Here is a 16,087-nt window from a genome sequence, read left to right on the forward strand (position 1 = left end):
ACAGTCCTTGCAGTAGGACATGGGGAGGCATGATACTGGCATTTGTCAACATGGGCTTGCATTTGTTTTCTGTTTACTGTGTTAGGTTGTTAGTTGGGACCCTTTGACATTCCGTACATTGACACTATGGGTCAGGCATGGGCCTTTGTCAGAGGACTGTAGGCCATTTGAGAGTGCTGCAGGCCATCTGTTACTGCATTTCTACATTGGGATTGGGGGGGGGTGCACACCTGCACACCTCAGATATGCTCAGAGTTAGTTCACAACAACAAAAAAAATACACTGAACCCACAGATATTGCCAACATTCTGGCTGACAGGTTCAGTGCAAATTTCTCCCCTCTCTCACCCCCAAAAGAAGAAATATTTATCCCAGCTGAATGTAATCTCCCTGTCATCTCAGATGTCCAAGTAAGAACCGCCCTCAACAAAGCTAAAAACACAGCATCAATGGGACCTGAAGGTATCCCGGGTTGCGTGCTACGTGAACTCCAAGAGGAGCTAAACCCGCACATAAAAATGCTATTAACCTTAGCCTTACTACAGGATATGTACCTGATCACTGGCGTACAGCAACAGTGGTCCCACTCCACAAAGGGGGTACCCCTACAGACCCTGGGAACTACCGCCCCATAAGCTTAACCAGCCTGGTCTGCAAAGCTATGGAAAGAATCATTATGGAACTCATAAACAGAGACATAGGGGACCTACAGACACTTGACCCCACCCAGTTCGGCTTTGTAAAGGGCAGATCCTGCCTTTTGAACCTGGTTGACTTTTTCGAAACAGTCACTAGAGCCATTGATGAGGACAAAGCAGTCCGTACAACCTACCTGGACTTGGCTAAGGCCATCGACACAATACCCCACTCAGGCATCATAGATAAGCTCAACAGCTTAAACGTAAACCCTGATGTCACTAGATGGGTTGCAAACTGGCTAAAGGACAGAACCCATAAAGTTAAAATTGTTGGAGCAATGTCAGACTCAAAGCCAGTCACAAGTGGTGTCCCACAGGGATCTGTCCCGGGACCCCTCTTCGGCATTTATTTCTCAGATGTTAAAGCAAACATGGGAGGGTTGTGGCTGACAAAGTTCGCAGATGACTGCAAACTAGGCACCATAGTCAATACACCAGTGGACACATACATCCTACAAAAAGGCCTCACAGAAACGGACAACTGGTGCTGGAGTCACGGCCTTAAACTAAATGCCAAAAAATGTATTGTCATCCCCTTTGGGAAAAACAAAGTACCCACAAATTATCACATAGACAGCAACCCACTGAGTATGGAAAAAGTAATCAGAGACCTAGGGACCCAAGTCGACAGCGACCTCTCATTTGACACCCACATTGCCAAAGTGGTTAGAAAAACATTCTACCTTGCATACCTCATCATGAAGGGATTCACATCCAGATTCAAGGATGTCATTGTATCCCTATACTCCTCCCTCATCAGACCCATGATTGAGTACAATGCCCCATTTGGTATGTACCTCACCCGGCATTTGCAACAGCTGGAGAGACCACAAAAGTACCTCACCAAGAGGATCAAGGGTCTCCAACATATGACTTATTCTGCCAGACTAAAGAAACTCCAGCTCTATTCAGTAGCATACCACCTGCTCAGAGGTGATCTCTGCCTGACGTACAAGGCCATGTCTAATCAGGAACTGATGGACATGCTCCACCTCAAAAAATCCAAATCCATCAGGACCACGAGAGTTAAAGACTTAAACCTCGGCACAAGTATGAATAGGACATGCTGGAGGGATAGATTCATAACCCAGAGGCTTCCCATACTTTGGAACAAGATCCCAGTTCATGTTAGGCAGAGCCCCTCACTGACTCTCTTCAAGAGAAATCTTGATGAGTGGATGGGAGATCGTAAGTTTACCCCAGGGGTCACATCTGTGTCACTACTAGACAGGGGCACAGTAAACTAATTCTATTATATAAGGGGACCTTCATTGTGTCACTACTAGACAGAGGCACAGTATTCTAAATCTATTCTGTGCATTTTTGTACCATTTCATGGGGTGGCAAAAGCCACATCACTATGGCTAGGCTTACAAATGCCCCAGGGCAGATAGCCTAGTACTAAACTATGAAACTATGAAACTATGAAACTATGCAGACTTTAACATTTGAAATGACTGTGCTGGCATTTCAGTTAATCTCTTGGCTTCCATTTCATATTGTATTGTGACCAATCATGCAGACAGGAGGCATATCAGTAGAGTACACATGTTAGATCTTAATGGCATATATTTCAGTTTCAGACTTCTTACCCTTCAGAACTAGAATGCAACTGCCAGACCTGTTGTAGTATGTCTGTGTAGGTCTGGTGGGGGGGCTGTTCACCATTGCCATCATTTGGGGTCCTTAGCCCAGCCTTTCTTCATGGTCATCTACACCTGTCCTGCTGGGTGAGGCTGGTGGTGAGTATGTGACCCTCATTGACATCCATGTGTGTAACCTATTGACACCCACAGTTCTTTGGGCTATCACATGTACTGTGGTGGGGGTTGTCACCTTGTGTAGTGCTGCCTAGTATGTTGATACTAGTATTTGTTATAACTTTCCTGCTGTCTCATATAGCTGTCTGCTGCTGTCCCATTCAGCCACCCAATTCCCTTGCATGCTTGTATCCATATCATACATGCAAGTATGAGAACATACTACTCCATTCAGTAAATAATCTGAAGAGTGACTTATCTTGTTGCTGGGCCAGTATTGAGGACGGTGCTGGAGGGCTGACTATATTGGATGCACATAGTACACTCCCTATACATGATAAAGCTCAGGTAGTGTCATGTTTGGCATCCCTTTTACTGTATGTGCGAGTCAGAGAGAGATATCAGTCCCTGGGTCCCTACAGTGTCAATGTGTGTGTTATGCATTGCCTCTTTGCCAAGGCCTGGGTATATTGTGCATGCCTCCTTCTGCCTAAAGAGTCAGGCTCAGGTTGTTCCTCCTCTGAGTCCATCTGCGCTTGTGCTGACTTTGGCAATGGTGGGGGACTGTGTGGCCCTGCCCTGTGCTGTTCCTGCTGCTGCTGTTTCCACAGGATCATATTGTGTAGCATGGCACATACTATGAACATTTGTGTACATGTAGCTGGAGAGTACTGCAAGGCTACACTAGATATGTCAAGGCAGCGGAACCGTGACTCGAGCATCCCAAACACACGCTCTACAATGATTCTGGTTCATGGATGTGCCTCATTATTGTATTCTTGTTCAGGTGTGTCTGCATTTCTGATTGGTGTCATCAGCCACGGCTCCAGTGCATAGCCAGCATCACCCACTAGATGGCCATATGGGATGTCTGGCAAAGGCCTGATACAGCTGTGAGAAATGCCAGATGTGGGAGTCATGATAGCTTCCAGGGCTGCCAGCACACACATTCATGATCATGCCCTGGGCATCGCACACAACCTGGCAGTTAATGGAGGGGAAGCCCTTGCGGTTTATGTAGACCCTGCCCCGCTCACTGGGTGGTGCTTTGATGTACTTGTGCATGCAGTCTATAGCACCAACTACCTCAGAGTATTCTGCTATATGATGGAAGAGACTCATACGTCTGGTCAACGCCTCACAGGCAGTGGAGAAATATATGTGCTCATTGGCATGTTGTGTCATGGCATCCAGGAACTGGTGGAGTACCCTGGATGCTGATGCCTGTGAGACCCCCATGATATTGCCAGTTAGTTTTTGAAGGTACCTGTGGCTAGTTTTCTTAAGTCTAGACATACCTTGGTATCCACTGGGATGAGTTCCCCTCTATTAGTTGTGTGTGTGAGGTGTGGCTGGCACAGCTCAACGATTTGCTGTAGAATGTCTCTGTCTACCCTATAGCGCTCTACTATCTCCAGCTCATGTAGGCCCTGGTAGGTTACCCTGGGTCTGTACACTCTTCTCCTCCTCCTCACTGTGGGTTGGTTGTCAGCATTCTCCTCCTCACCACCCTCAGTCTCTAGCACATATTGATGGAGTAAAGCAGCAGCAGCCTCTAACATTTTTAGTTAGTTTTGCCAGTTAAATATCCCCATCTGTGTACACCGGTGGTGTAGAGTCTTTTGGTAAAACCAGTCTGTTGGGTGTTTGCATAGTTTATATTAGTGTGCTTGGCTGCTGCCAGTGTAATTGGTTCATTCTGATACATTCCACCTGCCAGCTATGCTAGTCCTCCTTGATTGCCTTCCTAATGCTGTTTCCCCTTCCCAGTTCCTCCCTATTTAAGCCCTGAGGCACGCCTCTCATACCCAGTGTTCCTATGTAAACGGTGCTGCCATTTCATCTTTTTTTGATTTAAATCCTGGTGCGCAGCACGCACACCTGTTGAGGCTGTATGCACAGTGCTCAGGCACATCTGACACACACCCTTCCTTAGCTGTGCTCAGCTAAGGGCAAACATGGGCCACAGAACTCCAATGAGCTTACAACAAGCATGACATACCCCCTTATGAAGTCATTCAGCTCTTACACTTGCACTGCTGTATTGCTGTACCTACACGGTTAGGTACAAGCTAACACTTTGAAGAATTCTGTGATTCAGTATAACTCCTCTCATTTGCATACCCCAGTGTGTGGGTCATTAGTTACTGCACTTAAATGGACCCTTTTCCCTTGACAACCAGTGCTCCCTGGTATTGTTTACATTCTACATGCCATTAACTATAATGGCAAAATGCAGAATTAACTTAAAATTGACTTTTCTCATTTTGTTTTTCTATTTTTGGAATGATCCCGTTTGAGCGCCACTGTCCTAAGCTTAAATGGCTGAGATCGGCCTAAAACAAAAAGTTTAATTTTAAAAAGGATAAACTGTTCTTAATGCCAATGGCCTTATATTTGGCCATTTGCATGTGTGTTTGACTGTAATACATGCTTTCTATGAGCTGTACTGCCTCCGTTTGTTCAGATGCAGAAATGTATTCAGTTGCTAACTGAATACGTTTCTGCTCTGACACTGTTCCTGCACAGAGTCCAGCCAACTTCATGGATCACAAAATCACTTCATTTGCATGTTTTTTACCAGCAGGTGAAGTGATTTGCATAGGGTTGCTCGTGCACGTGAAAAAAGCACATACCTTGATCGGAAAGTGGCCATTTTCCATGCAGGAGTGGTTACACTATTCCTGCATGGAAATCAGCCATTTGTGAATCTGGGGGACTATCCTTTTATTCCACATTTTGCCTGAATTCTTCCTTTGTACAAACTAAACTAATAAAACTCATTAATAACATAAACAAAGACAAGTCTACAACTATAACTATATATTGCTAATAAAATACAACCTACCAGGGCTAGAAAAGTTCCTAGTTTGCCTATTGACTAGACAAACTACTCTACTATTGCTCTATCTACCAACACCTAAAAGCTCATCAAAAAACTAGCCAAAAGCTACAGTAACTTACAAATAATTAGTATAAAATTATATTATATATGGGTCAAAAATAATAAGAAACTATTAATTTAGTTATATATTTTGCCATGTAAAACTATTCCCCCATTACTAAATAAAAGTTTAATAATCCCCTTCTATTAATCACAAATATTAAATAATTCAACAAATAGTGTGTATGTATATATATATATATATATATATATATATATATATATATATATATATATATTCATATAATAGTTGCATAGATTGCTCATTAAATATTCCTAAATTATTTGCCCATTCAACATTATTATATCTAGATATCTAAATAGATAAGTATAACAGAGTGGGACCTTAAGGGATAAAGGTATCTGCATTCTTACAGGTGACAGGTAATCTTATCATACTAAATTATAATACAAAAGGGAAATCAATGTGCATATACATTTATCATGCTAAAAGACACACACCTATTCTATAGATCTAAGAAACGCTCTAAATTAATTTTTAAAGTACAAATGTCTATATCTTAAAACTGTGCAAGGCTCTTAACATGACAAATACAAAAATATTTAAAAATTATTTAGCTTATTAAACTACTTCATAAAATATGTACATTACTGAGGTTGAAGAGAATGTCTTGCTATTGCTATGGAGTCAAATATAAAAATATATATATATATATATATATATATATATATATATATATATATGTGTGTGTGTGTGTGTGTGTGTGTGTGTGTGTGTGTGTGTGCAGTCTATATTATATTCACAAGTTACAATGTGTTCAATTCAAATCCCATTCTCCCTTCTTGGATTCAAACATATTGAAAAATCTACTTTACTTTCTATCAAAATGGATGTACTGATTCAGCAATATAACACTCAAATTCCAGCTTTGGCATATGAAATAAGTTATTTTGGGTAGTCTTAGTGAATCTAATAACGTATAACTTATAAAAAGCTTCAGAGTTCACATGATCAAGCTTCAAATGTCAGCTTTCAGATTATTTTCAAACATTTTTATAGAATTTCTATGTAAATTATATGAGATTTTGTACATTCACATTTCTGCCATATGCAGCTATATGTAATAAACAGCTTTCTTAAAAGCAATTTGTTATTTAAATATATTTTGTCTGTCTTATTTTCCCACTAGTATCCTATCTTATTCTATATACCTTGTATTTCTAAAATCTCTCATCAAAGAGCTATTTAATCATTGGCTTTCTATTAAAGATTGTAGTATGTGTAGACATTTCTTAATTTACTGATGCTGCTCTTTTATTAATCTTGCATATTAAAAATTTCATTCCTTGTGCATTTGCGTATTATTCATAAGATGTTTAATTTTCTTATTAATTCTAGTATTACAAGCAGTCTTGACTATATATAAAAGAATTGGTGCTTGTTTAATTTAAATGTGTGTTTTTAGCTATAGTGAACTGTTGCTCATGTCTGAACTTCACTTAGTGACATCAGATTTTGACTACAGCATATGAAAATGACAATCCACAGCACACAGCTGTTGCTAATTTCCTTTTACAGTTTCTCATTCATCTTAGTTCTTTTAAGCTGTTCTAATCAGTAACAAATATCTAACTTTACTTATTTCAATTAATTTGTACAGTTAATATATATATATATATATATATATATATATATATATATATATATATATAGATAGAAAGATAGAATTAATAACACAACAGAATAGGCTATTAACATGCAAAATATAAGCAAATTATATGTTAGCAACATCTCAGAATAAAACAATACTATAGCTTTTGTCTTACAACATTTTCACTTCTAAGAAAAGAAAAAGGTGCTATTTTGAGTAGATTTCTCACATATATACTTAAAAATGAAAGAAAAAGAAAGTTATTTTATTTTCTCGCAGATATCAGTGATGGACTTTGACCTAGATTTTCTTCAGGACAGCTCAAGGCAGGACGAATCCAGCATTCTGACAGAAAGAGATCATTCGTTTGTTCTCAAGCTGTCTCTTAAGTTTTGCTTGCTACATAAATGATCTCTGAAAGGAATGTGTTACACAGGAACAAAGAAAACTAAATCACCAGCACTTCAACACTTCTAATTAGCATATTACTTAGATCTGACATTTAGTAAACCTTAGATTTGATATTCAGTTAACCAACAATACACCTTCTAAGCAAAGTTAAACACATAAAATAAAATTCTAAACTTATATAGTCTTAAAGTTACCAATGCTATTGCTTATAATTTAATTACATTCGCTTACAGGAAGTAGTTGTTTAACATTTAGAAATATATTAAGTATTTCACTGTAGATATGGTAAAACAGTAAAACTAACAATTTATATTCCTCATCTAACTATTTATATTCCTCATCATAAAAATGTTTTAGCTTAAAATATAAATACATACTTAAATATGTTTTGAAGCTTAAAGTCTTACAATCAAAGAATGAATGTCACTTGTTTTTAGGCTTTTAAAGTTTAGAAGCAATTTTCCATGAATTCAGCTCACCCTGCCTCTTCAAGGATAGACTGTTCAACTCTATTTCTTCAGTATTATTAAGGATTTTATTGCTGTTAACAAAAGTGGTTGCCTCCTCCAGTGTGTTAATTTTTTTTGTTTTTTTCAGAAGAAATAATTTGATTTTGCATGAAACACCAAAGTGTTTCCTTGATCAGTGATAAATAGGTTTCTCTTTTAACTCTTCCTCGTTACTTTACTGGAATAGTCATTGTCAAATCTGACTGCATGTTCACCTATTTTAATGTGGGCCAAATCATGTTGTTTTTAATATTTGATCATGTTCTAAGCTAGACATGAACTTAACTATAATTGAACATAGTGGTGAATTTTCCTTCCCCAAAGGTGCTCTTGGGGATCTATGTGCCCTTTTAATTCCATAAGATAAAGTTCCAGGTAGATTTAATGTTGTATGCAACCAGGTAGTTCAGAAGTTTATTATATTGTCTCCCTCATAATGTTCAGGTATACCATTGAATTCTAATGTTATTTCATCTCAGTCTGTTCTCTAAAGCATTGATTTTTTTTCTATTTGCCAGTTATTTTGTTTTAAAAGAAATTCAGCTTGAGAATCATCTCCAGTTATTCTTCCTTCATGATCATTTAGCATTTCTTCCATACTGTTGATTTACATATGTTGTTGTTTCATAATAATTTCTAAATGGTCCATCTTCTTTCTGGTCTCTTCCTTGAAACTTTCTAGTCTGGTATGCAGTTTGTCTATTTTAAGTAATACATCCTGCATACTAGACATTACTGACTGTATGTCTTTTTTATCACAAGAATCCTGAGTACCACTTCTTGAGTGACTCATATTGAATCTTTTCTCTTAACCAAGCAGTTGAAATTCTGACAGAAAAATGACAGCTTTGAAGAACTTGACAATATAAATCTTTTGTCTGACTATTAGTAATTAGATAACAAGTATCTCCAAATTTTAACTTTTTGATGATATTTTCTATCACAGAAGTTTTCAGTCACAGAGCTTTCACCAGTTGCTACCCCGAGTTATCCATCTTGGCCATGCTCCAGAGGTAGTATGTGCCTGAATAACAGCTCATCTTAAATATCTATATGAGATACTGTATAAGTTTAGATATTTTAGTTTTCATAATAATTTTCAAATTCATGGATGCCCTTGGCATATTTTCACTGTACTCTTTCCATTTTACTCACACTTGCTTTATTACAAGGCTTCAAAATTGTTATTCCATACTCAGGTTTGGGTCGAATGTAACTAACAAAGAATGACTTCATCATTTCTGATTTCCCACTCTTTATAAATCTTTTTATACAACCTATAGTTCTATCATTAACTAATTGGTTCAAATGATTAGAAAAGCTCATTGCTGGATCTACCCATATACCCAGGTCCTTAAATGAATCTACAGTTTCAATGACTGTATGCTATATTAAATACTCACCTTTCAGTTTATGTCTCCAAAATCCCATATGCTTAGTTTGATGTATTGATCAGCATATTATTCTCCTGTGCTCAAATCGTCAGTTTAGTCAAGTTTTTTTTGCAGGCATGCCATATGTAGAACACATGTAATTAGTTTACTCGTATACACACACACATCTATATATATATATATATATATATATATATATATATATATATATATATATCAATCATCAAATCCTTTCCCCTTATTTCTACATAAGGTTGGAGTGCCACCTCTCTCAGTTCAGTGCCACTCTCCTATCTTCTTTGTCGGTCATGCCTGACTATCACAATTTTTTCTCTCTCAAGCTGCTCATTGCTTTGCCAGACATCCTCATTTCCTCTTAGCTTCCTTCTGTCTCTCCCAACCACCACCATCAGGCAATTCATCTCCACCACCTCTAGCTTACTCAGCTGTTTTACCTTCACTGCCCAGGTTTCTGTGCCATACAGAAGTACTGGTCTCTTCTATGTTTTGTATACCTTACTTTTCAGTGGTGGTGCTGTGGTAGCATTGTCGCCTCACATTAAGACTTTGTCCTGTTCGATTCTCAGCTAGAGCGTCTTCTGTGTGGAGACATGCGTGAATGGGTGTACCTTCATTGAAGGTTGTGCGTCAGAGCTGACAATCCGGTACGTAAAAATCTACTGCCAATCATTAGCAGACCGGAGTTCTGCTGTGGTGACCCCTAACCGGGAAAAGCCGAACGTCACAACAACAACTTTTCAGCATCTTTGCCACTCTAGTGTCACACACAACCCATGACATTCTGTTGTATTTGGATGCAGCATCTCTGATTCTAGCTTTGAACTTCTCAGTCAGACTTGAAGCTGTTAACCTGTTGCACTATTTTCCATTCTGTCACAATTTTCAGCTGAATATATTTCTATCTGTCTATCTACATGCCTATCTCTCTATCTATATCTCAGATCCCAAAGAAACATGGAGGCATCAAGTTATTTAAAAAAAAGTTTTATTGTGCACATCAAACAGGAAAAAAAAACTGCATTGGATTTTCAGTTTCAAAACATGGTAAACAAATCCTGTTTCCTGACTTGGAGTTCTGTAAAAAAATATATATCTTTTGTTATTTTTATGTAGTCCATGCAACCCCTCAAGTTAGGCTGTAGCCCTTGTCCTGGCTCTAGTTCCAGAAGTGGATGGACTACAGATGACAATGATCCAGTGTTATCCTAAGGACATAACATCTGCATCCTGTGTCATCACTTCGTCTGCTTTGACTTATGGGACAGAATCCCATACTATCCATTTTTATCAGTTGGAGTCCTGAGAGGATGCCCTGAGGATGATAGCTCCAAAAGAATATTTTGGTCAGAAGACAACATCCAATTTTTTCTGTTTGGAAAGGATGTGCAAAGTATAGCAGTACTGGCCACCGAAGAATTTGTACTGGCCACTGAAGAATTTCTAAAGAATACAGCAGATGCTGCTACAGATCTTGCTGAGTGGGCCTTTAGTTTGTCTGGTCATGCAGTTTGAAAGCCATCTGGACTGAATTGGATACTTTAGATCTCACCCTTAAGGGCATGAAAGAAATGAATAGCTTAGAATCTTTCCTGATTAGTTTTGTTATGGTATAGCTAAAATTGTAATTGCCTGTGAATGTCCAAGGTGTGGGTAGAACTCTCCTTTATTACACTGGTTAAGAAAGAAAAATGGCAGGTGAATGCAATGACTGAGATTGGATTCTGATGCCATTTAGAGAGTGAAAGAGTTATTAGTTTGGGGAGAAACTCTGTCTTTGTCTAAGACCAAATAAAGGGAGGTCAGTAAATGAAGTTCTGCTACCCTTCTGTCTGAGGTGACCACTGCCAAGAATAACATTTTACTTGAAAGAAGTGAGTTAAAAATCTCCAACAATAAATTTAGGTCCAGCTGTGGCCTGGGATCTTTAATGGAGTGACGTAGTAGAAGGTACCCTTCAGGTATGCTCTGCATAATTTTTGATGCACAAGGGAAGAAGATGGAAAGTCATTGTGGAAGTTGGAGATGGCCACCAACTTTTCCTTGACTGCGGAATATCTAAAGTCTACATCAAACATGGAGAAGATGAACTGGAAAACTACAGGAATTAGGGTGAAGAAGGAATGCAGACCCTGTTCAGATGCCTAAATAAAACATCTTTTTTGTAGGTTCATAGATGTTTACTAGGCTAATGACCACAAGGGCCTTTTCAAACCTAGCCATGCATTCCTTTTTTTACTTCCTCTTGTAGATTTTACAAGTAGGCTGACTGCTTTAGAGAAGCTGAAAGGCCAGGATTAGATGCCATTACTGGAACTGGAGAATCCATGTGGTTATGTTTAGGGAGTGAATATATGGGCAGTGCTTGCCAGAGGGGTGGGACAGAAGATCCAGTTGCAGTTCCAGCAGCCATTATGGTTCTTTAGGTGAGGTCTTAGCAAAGGGAATCAGATTTGCCTGGGTCAGAAAGAAGCTATGGGGATAACCAAGTCATTGCACAGAGATGCTTTCTGCAGGAATTTCACAATCAGAGAAAAGGGGGAAGGCAGAAAGAAGTCCAGAAGGTCACTGACAAACTACAGCATCCCTCAGTGACTGACCCTGTGGATAGCTAAAGGTGTAGTTGCTGCTGCATTTTGTCTTGGTTGTGGAGACAAGATTTCAGAAAGACAAAAAGATTTCAGTAGCAAAAAACTTGCTGTGCTGCCAATTAATTGAAGGACTACTTGTGAGACATCAGAGAGATCTGTTGATCTTATCTACAATATAGTTGATTCTTCCAGTAATATACATTGCACGAGAAAACACTGTGAAGACATCAACTACTGGCACACTCTCATGACTTCTCTGTATAGTGGACAGAACCTGGCTCAGTCCTGCTTGTTGATATACCAGACTGAAGATATGTCTGAATGAAATGAGATCACACCAACAGGAAGACAGTCTTGAAGGGCCTGCAGTGTTAGGAGAAATACCCTCATTTTTACATTTATGTGATGGTTGATCTAAGTCAGTTCACATTCCATGGACCATTCCCATCACAATGCTTCCTCACCACTTAGTAGAGGTGGTATTTGTGGTAACTTGCACCATGGGCAGACGAAGGGTAAAGTGTCTTCTCTGCACAATGACTGGAGACTCTAGTCACACTTCAAATGTCTGCATGTTGAAGAATGATAGATGGAGCTCTCAAGCCATCTGACAGTTGGAACCATTGCATACTTAGAGTCCACTTCAGGACTTTCAAGTAATATCGATCACGTGGAACAAGAAGAATGGAAGCCACCATGAATCCTAGACATGTCAAGACAAGAGATGTTGGGAACAAGTAAAAAAATCAAACAGAGCAGCTATTGCTCTTAGCTTTAACAGCCTTTCATCTGGAAATTTCATTATGCAGGATTTTGTGCCCAGACGACAACCTATAAAGACCAAAGTGTGGGATGGCTGTAATTAAGGTTTTTCTATGCTGATTGGGATATCTAAGGACAAACACAACTGAATCAAAGAATCTCTGACAGTAGGGACTCCCTCATTGCAGCATCTAGGAATAAATCATCCAAACATGAAAGCTTACATGTTCCCTTGAGTAACAACTGGGCTGCAAATGCAATTATTGTAATGCACTTGATAAACTGCCAGGGGACTGTGGTTATACTTAAGGGCAAGATGTGGAGTTGATAGTGATTGGTTCCCAGCCAGAAAACAAGGAACCTCCTTGATTCTTTGGTGATTTCAGAATGGGGTGATCTTATCTACAATACAGTTTATTCTTCCAGGAATATGCATTGCACTAGAAAGCACTTTGAAGACTTCCATGCATAAGGCAGACAAGCATATAGACCCCATCCTTGTCATGGAAAGTGAGCAGTGCCCACAAATAATTTTTGTAAAGCAGTGCACGCCTTCTTTTCCTGTTACATCTGCTGGTTTTCACACACAGCAGGAGAAGAATGCCACAGAAGTAGACTGTATGGGGACAATTCCATTAGAGGAAAATCCTCCTTTCTCTCACAAAAATGAGCTGTATATAGAGATCATTCATGTAAGGGAGTGCATCCCTACCATCCCTGTCACACTATTCACTTTTCAGAGAGATCAAGAGGAGAATGATATAAAAAGAGATGATACTGAAACAATTTTATTAGAGGAAAATCCTCCTTTCTCTCAGAAAAATGAACAGCATATACAGATCATTTGTGTAAGGGAGTGTACCCCTATCATTCCTGTCACACGATCTGCTTTTCAGAGAGGTCAAAAGGAGAATGATATAGAAATAAATGATATTGAAGCAATTCCCTTGGAAGATTGTACTATTTTCTCTCAAAAGTGGAACAGCATGTACCAATATTTCCTGTAGAGGAGCATACCCCTTCTTTTCCTATCACACCAGATGCTTTTCAAGCAGAACAAGAATTAAACAATGCAGAAAGAGATGAAAGTGTTTTGGAACCTTCAGGTGTAGAGTGTAAACAGCAAATATGAGTAACACAAGACATTTCTTGTCATCCTTCACTGGCAGTCAGATGTGATTGTATTTACTTGTGAGGCAGTTGTGAAGAAATCTCCTGTAAAACAGTGTACATCTGAAAATTTCCTCCCAGCATCTCCTGTTGCATGAAAAATGTAACCAAAAGAAAATACACCTTTGGCCATTCCAGACAAGAAGCATTTTTCTATCTGTACAGCTATGAAAATGAACTATTTTGAAGGCTGGCTATTGCTCTGTTAGAGTATGCCTTAGGTCCAGGTAATTTAACATTCATCGTGGTGCATATGAAGGAAATGCAGTCTTTCAACCATCTAGAAAGAGTAACTTTGGATACTGGTCTGCCTAGTCTAGTACTAGGAAAAGCAATAAACACTTGATCAGATTTTCTGATAAGTCCTTTTCTATGGAGGTAAAAATACAATTGTCTGTGAATGTCTAATAAATGAAAGGCAGTATTCACCTTTGTTTGAACATTTTGGAAAGAAGACTGGTCAATTTATAGTCTGGTTAATTTTTGTCGCCAAAACAACCTTTGGTAGGAAATATGGATTGGTCCTTAAAGAAACCATATCTGGGTAAAAAATCAGATATGTAGGTTTACAAGATAGTGTCTGGATCTCCAAAATTCTTCTAGCAGAGGTAATAGCTATTAGTAAAGCTGTCTTCCAGGACATGTACTTTAGCTCACAAGTGGATGCAGGCTCAAAAGGAGGGTATATTAAAGTCTAATGAACAAAACTGAGATCCCATAGGATGTATAGGTCTTTATAAGGAGGCTTCAACATCAAGGTCCTTTTCAGAAAAGCCTTGCAGAGTTTATGAGACATTAATGGGGTGTCCTGTAAACCATTGTGAAAATTTGAAAGAGCCACTAGTTGAATTCATAGCAGAGGCAGAATCCCCTCATTCAAAAAGTGAGGTAAAAAACTCTAAACTTTTTGTGATAGGAACTGAGAAAGAGTCAACATCATTATCATGAGCCCAACATGAACATCTCTTCCATTTGCTACAATAAAATTTTCTTTTGGAGGGTTTAAGAGAGGCCAAAATAATCTTATGGACTGGGGAAGACATAATGCTACACCTGGCGATCAATGGAAGTGGAGAAGCCACACTGTGAGTTTTAGGTTCTGAAGGATCAGATGAACGAATCCCTCTGGATGGGATAGAAGATCTGAAGTAGGGTCCAGAGTCGACAGTTGCTGAATCAGATGAGGCCAGAGGAAGGGAAACCAAATCTGTCAGGGCCAAAATGGGGCAATGAGGATCACTTTGGTCTTCAACCTGATTGCTTTCTTCAAAAATTGAGGGATAAACAGAATTGGGGGAAAGGTGTATAGAAGTCCTGAAGGCCGATTGTTAAGGACAGCATCTGTCAGGGACTCCCCTTGAGGGGGGACTAGGGCAAAGCAGCTGCTGCACTTGTTGTCTAGGGGCAATGCAAAGAGCTTGCAGCAAGACTGGCCCCAGCAGCAAAAAATTATTTGTGCCACTTTTGGATTGAGAGATCACTTGTGAGGCATGAGAATGCATCTGCTCAGCTTGTTTGCTATCATATTGGAAGTCACCGGGATGTGCATGCTATTAGAAAATGATTGGAAGAGATCACCCACTGCCAAACTCTGAGCACTTCTTGACAAAAAGGGTAAGACTTGGTTCCTCCCTGTATGTACAAGACCACTGATGTCTGTCTGGATCACAATTATCCTTGGAGGGAGAACAGCTTGAAAGGCCTGCATCACTAATAGCACTGCTCTCATCTCTAGAACACTGATATGCAAGCTGGCTTCTATGAGTGACCAAGTGCCTTGGACTGTCTTGCCCAGATAATGCCACCCCCATCTGATCTGTGAGGCACCCATGGTAACTATTACCTGGGGCTGAGGTGGGATGAAAGGTCGTCCTGCATGAATCTCTTTGGAGTGGATCGACAAGAGAAGATCCTTTTTGGAATGGTTGGTTACCAAAATATGATGCAATATTGGCTGACAAAGAATGGACCATTGGAATACTAGAAGCCATTGTAGAATCCTCATGTGGAATCTTGCTAGAGGTACTATAATAATGGTCACTGCCATAGAACCTAAGGCCTGCAGGACCAGGGCATGCAGCTATTGTCTTGTTGCTGATGATTTTCCAGACTTGAAGTTAGATCTTTTCTAGATGGGGAAGGGAAGAGGAAGAAGTGTTTATATTCAAATTTGCCCCCTATAAATTCCAAATTTTGTGGCAGGACCAGTGGAGACTT

This window comes from Protopterus annectens, chromosome 6.part0 (assembly GCF_019279795.1).
Source record: "Protopterus annectens isolate FY-2018-M chromosome 6.part0, PAN1.0, whole genome shotgun sequence".
Lineage (NCBI taxonomy): Eukaryota > Metazoa > Chordata > Ceratodontiformes > Protopteridae > Protopterus > Protopterus annectens.